Consider the following 6,000-nt stretch of genomic DNA (forward strand, 5'->3'; position numbering starts at 1 on the left):
CTATCATTACTATCTTATACCTTTGGCATGAAAATGTGTATCACTACGATCGAGATTCAATAAAGCATTCATTTTAGGTGCAAGACCATTGAAGGTATTATTCAAATAAATAGAGTAACCATTATTCTCCTTAAATGAATAACCTATTGCGATAGACATAATCCAATCACGTCTATGCTCAATGCAAACACCAATCTCGATGGTAGATGGAGCGTGCGATGCTTGATCACATCAAGCTCGGGAAAAACTTCCAACACATATCGCCAGCTCACCTTTAGCTAGTCTCCGTTTACTCCGCAGCCTTTTATTTCGAGTTTACTAACACTTAGCAACCGAACCGGTATCTAATACCATGGTGCTACTAGGAGTACTAGTAAAGTACACATTAACACAATGTATATCCAATATACTTCTATCGACCTTGCCAGCCTTCTCATCTACCAAGTATCTAGGGTAATTCTGCTCCAGTGGCTGTTCCCCTTATTACAGAAGCACTTAGTCTCGGGTTTGGGTTCAACCTTGGGTTTCTTCACTAGAGCAGCAGCTAATTTGCCGTTTCATGAAGTATCCCTTCTTGCCCTTGCCCTTCTTGAAACTAGTGGTTTCACCAACCATCAACAATTGATGCTCCTTCTTGATTTCTACTTTTGTGGTGTCAAACATCGGCAATATCTCAAGGATCATCATATATGTCCCTGATATATCATAGTTCATCACGAAGCTCTAGCAGCTTGGTGGTAATGACTTCGGAGAAACATCACTATCTCATCTGGAGGATCAACTCCCACTCGATTCAAATGATTGTTGTACTCAGACAATCTGAGCACAAGCTCAACAATTGAGCTTTTCTCCCTTAGTTTGCAGGCTAAGAAAATCATCGGAGGTCTTATACCTCTTGACGTGGGCACGAGCCTGAAATCCCAATTTCAGCCCTCGAAACATCTCATATGTTTCGCGACGTTTCAAAACGTCTTCGGTGCCTCAACTCTAAACCATTTAACTGAACTATCACGTAGTTATCAAAATGTGTATGTCAGATGTTCGCAACATCCACAGACGACGTTCGAGGTTCACCACACTGAGCGGTGCATTAAGGACATAAGCCTTCTATGAAGCAATGAGGACAAACCTCAGTTTACGGACCTAGTCCGCATAATTGCTACTATCATCTTTCAACTAAATTTTCTCTAGGAACATATCTAAACAGTGGAACTGAAGTGCGAGCTACGACATAATTTGCAAAATCCTTTTGACTATGTTCAGGATAAACAAGTTCATCTTATGAACTTCCACTCAGATAGACATCCCTCTAGTCATCTGAGTGATTACATGATCCGAGTCTACTAAGCCGTGTCCGATCATCACGTGAAACGGACTAGTCATCATCGGTGAACATCTTCATGTTGATCGTATCTACCATACGACTCATGCTCGACCTTTCGGTCTCTTGTGTTCCGAGGCCATGTCTGTACATGCTAGGCTCGTCAAGTTAACCTAAGTGTTTCGCATGTGTTCCGAGGCCATGTCTGTACATGTTAGGCTCGTCAACACCCGTTGTATTCGAACGTAAGAATCTATCACACTCGATCATCACGTGGTGCTTCGAAATGACGAACATTCGCAACGGTGCACAGTTAGGGAGAACACTTCTCTTGAAATTTTAGTGAGGGATCATCTTATTTAAGCTACCGTCGTTGTAAGCAAATAAGATGTATAAACATGATAAACATCACATGCAATCAAATAGTGACATGATATGGCCAATATCATTTTGCTCCTCTTGATCTCCATCTTCGGGGCTCCATGATCATCGTTGTCACCGGCATGACACCATGATCTCCATCATCGTGTCTTCTTGAAGTTGTCTCGTCATCTATTACTTCTACTACTATGGCTAACGCTTTAGCAATACAGTAAAGTAATTACATGACTTTTATGTTGACACGCAGGTCATAAATAAATTAAGACAACTCCTATGGCTCGTGCCGGTTGTCATACTCATCGACATGCAAGTCGTGATTCCTATTACAAGAACATGATCAATCTCATACATCACATATCATTCATCACATTCTTCTTGGCCATATCACATCACATAGCATACCCTGCAAAAACAAGTTAGACGTCCTCTAATTGTTGTTTGCATGTTTTACGTGGCTGCTATGGGTTTCTTGCAAGAACGTTTCTTACCTATGCAAAAACCACAATGTGATATGCCAATTTCTATTTACCCTTCATAAGGACCCTTTTCGTCGAATCCGATCCGACTAAAGTGGGAGAGACAGACACCCGCTAGCCACCTTATGCAACTAGTGCATGTCAGTCGGTGGAACCAGGCTCACGTAAGAGTACGTGTAAGGTCGGTCCGGGCTGCTTCATCCCACATTGCCGCCGAATCAAGATTGGACTAGTAACGGTAAGCATATTGAACAAAATCAACGCACACAACTACTTTGTGTTCTACTCGTGCATAGAAACTACGCATAGACCTAGCTCATGATTCCACTGTTGGGGAACGTAGCAGAAATTCAAAATTTTCTACGCATCACCAAGATCAATCTATGGAGTAATCTAGCAACGAGGGAAGGAGAGTGCATCTACATACCCTTGTAGATCGCAAAGCGGAAGCGTTCAAGTGAACGGGGTTGATGGAATCGTTATCGTCATGATCCAAATCACCGATGATCCTAGTGCCGAACGGACGGCACCTCCGTGTTCAACACACGTACAGCCCGGTGACGTCTCCTACGCCTTCATCCAGCAAGGGGAGAAGGAGAGGTTGGGGAAGACTCCATCCAACAGCAACACGACGGCGTGGTGGTGGTGGAGGAGCGCGGGACTCCAGCAGGGCTTCGCCAAGAACTACGAGAGACGAGGAGGAAGAGGGGTAGGGCTGCACCAACAGGGAGATTCAATCGTGTCTCTGGCAGCCCAAAACCACAAGTATATATAGGGGGAGGGGAGGGGCTGCGCCCCCTCCTAGGTTTCCACCCCTAGGGGTGGCGGCCAGCCCTAGATCCCATCTAGGGGTGGCGGCCAGCCCTAGATCCCATCTAGGGGGGGGGCGGCCAAGGTGGGGAGAGAGGGGGGCGCACCACTAGGTGGGCCTTAGGCCCATCTGAGCCTAGGGTTTGCCCCCTTCCACTCTTCCTTGCGCCTTGGGCCTTGGTGGGGGGCGCACCAGCCCACCTAGGGCTGGTCCCCTCCCACACTTGGCCCATGCAGCCCTCCGGGGCTGGTGGCCCCACTTGGTGGACCACCGGGACCCTCCCGGTGGTCCCGGTACATTACCGATAAAACCCGAAACTTTTCCGGCGACCAAAACAGGACTTCCCATATATAAATCTTTACCCCCGGACCATTCCGGAACTCCTCGTGACATCCGGGATCTCATCCGGGACTCCGAACAACATTCGGTAACCGCGTACATACTTTCCCTATAACCCTAGCATCATCGAACCTTAAGTGTATAGACCCTACGGGTTCGGGAAACATGCAGACATGACCGAGACACCTGTCCGGTCAATAACAAACAGCGGGATCTGGATACCCATGCTGGCTCCCACATGCTCCACGATGATCTCATCGGATGAACCACAATGTCAAGGACTTAATCAATCCCGTATACAATTCCCTTTGTCTATCGGTACGATACTTGCCCGAGATTCGATCGTCGGTATCCCGATACCTTGTTCAATCTCGTTACCAGCAAGTCTCTTTACTCGTTCCGTAACACATCATCCCGTGATCAACTCCTTGATCACATTGTGCACATTATGATGATGTCCTACCGAGTGGGCCCAGAGATACCTCTCCATTTACACGGAGTGACAAATCCCAGTCTCGATTTGTGCCAACCCAACAGACACTTTCGGAGATACCTGTAGTGTACCTTTATAGCCACCCAGTTACGTTGTGACGTTTGGCACACCCAAAGCACTCCTACGGTATCCGGGAGTTGCACAATCTCATGGTCTAAGGAAATGATACTTGACATTAGAAAAGCTTTAGCATACGAACTACATGATCTTGTGCTAGGATTAGGATTGGGTCTTGTCCATCACATCATTCTTCTAATGATGTGATCCCGTTATCAATGACATCTAATGTCCATGGTCAGGAAACCTTAACCATCTATTGATCAACGAGCTAGTCAACTAGAGGCTTACTAGGGACATGGTGTTGTCTATGTATCCACACATGTATCTGAGTTTCCTATCAATACAATTCTAGCATGGATAATAAACGATTATCATGAACAAGGAAATATAATAATAACTAATTTATTATTGCCTCTAGGGCATATTTCCAACACAGAGCTCGGCGGCTAGGGCTAGGGCTGGTGTGGCCAGAGGCGAGGGAGGCCACCGGCTTTATATAGTCGTGACATGCCCGTGTGTATGCATGCGAGGGAGGGGAGGCATCGGCGCGCTGCCCCTTGACGCGCCGCCTGTGAGGAATCAATGGTAAGGCTGACCGGCGGCAGCCTTGCCATTGATTCCCCGCGGGAAACCAAGGCGTTGGGGGAAGACGACGCGCGGTGTCGCTGACACGGCGGGCCCACGGCTCTTTCGCTCCAAAACCGCTCGCCCCGGCATCCCCCAGCGCGCCGGGTTCGGCCTGGGTCCGCTGGCGCTAATTTTGTCCTAGGCCGGCGAAAATCGGGCTCCTAGGGGCGCGACTGGGCCGATTTTTCTGCGCCGGCGCGAAAAAATCTCCTGGGGAGGCCTTTCTGGCGGCGCGGCTGGAGATGCTCTAACACTCGAACAATCGTTGCTGGGATATAATAAGAAATGAATATGGTGAAGGATATGTCAGGCTGAAACCCTTAAAATAGCCTTTTGTATCTCGTACGTACATGAATTTTATCAAAATTCAAATGGAGGTGAATATATGAGACCATTCAAGAAACAAAAGCGGTTTTTCATGGGTCTTAGCGTCTTGTTAGAGGTGATACACAATTATTATGAGTTGCGCGATTCCACCAGGATGGTTGGTCCACGCTGAAGGAAATATGCCCTAGAGGCAATAATAAAGTTATTATTTATTTCCTTATTTCATGATAAATGTTTATTATTCATGCTAGAATTGTATTAACCGGAAACATAATACATGTGTGAATACATAGACAAACAGAGTGTCACTAGTATGCCTCTACTTGACTAGCTCGTTAGTCAAAGATGGTTATGTTTCCTAACCATAGACAAAGAGTTGTTATTTGATTAACGAGGTCACATCATTAGTTGAATGATCTGATTGACATGACCCATTCCATTAGCTCAGCACCCGATCGTTTAGTATGTTGCTATTGCTTTCTTCATGACTTATACATGTTCCTATGACTATGAGATTATGCAACTCCCGTTAGCCAGAGGAACACTTTGGGTGCTACCAAACGTCACAACATAACTGGGTGATTATAAAGGATCATTACTGGTGTCTCCAAAGGTAGATGTTGGGTTGGCGTATTTTGAGATTAGGATTTGTCACTCTGATTGTTGGAGAGGTATCTCTGGGCCCTCTCGGTAATGCACATCACATAAGCCTTGCAAGCATTGCAACTAATGAGTTAGTTGCGAGATGATGTATTACGGAACGAGTAAAGAGACTTGCCGGTAACGAGATTGAACTAGGTATTGGATACCGACGATCGAATCTCGGGCAAGTAACATACCGATGACAAAGGGAACAACGTATGTTGTTATGCGGTCTGACCGATAAAGATCTTCGTAGAATATGTAGGAGCCAATATGGGCATCCAGGTCCCGCTATTGGTTATTGACCGGAGACGTGTTTCGGTCATGTCTACATTGTTCTCGAACCCGTAGGGTCCGCACGCTTAAGGTTTCGATGACAGTTATATTATGAGTTTATGAGTTTTGATGTACCGAAGGAGTTCGGAGTCCCGGATGAGATCGGGAACATGACGAGGAGTCTCAAAATGGTCAAGACGTAAAGATTGATATATTGGACGACTATATTCGGACATCGGAAAGGTTC

Source organism: Triticum aestivum, chromosome 7A (assembly GCF_018294505.1).
Source record: "Triticum aestivum cultivar Chinese Spring chromosome 7A, IWGSC CS RefSeq v2.1, whole genome shotgun sequence".
Classification (NCBI taxonomy): domain Eukaryota; kingdom Viridiplantae; phylum Streptophyta; class Magnoliopsida; order Poales; family Poaceae; genus Triticum; species Triticum aestivum.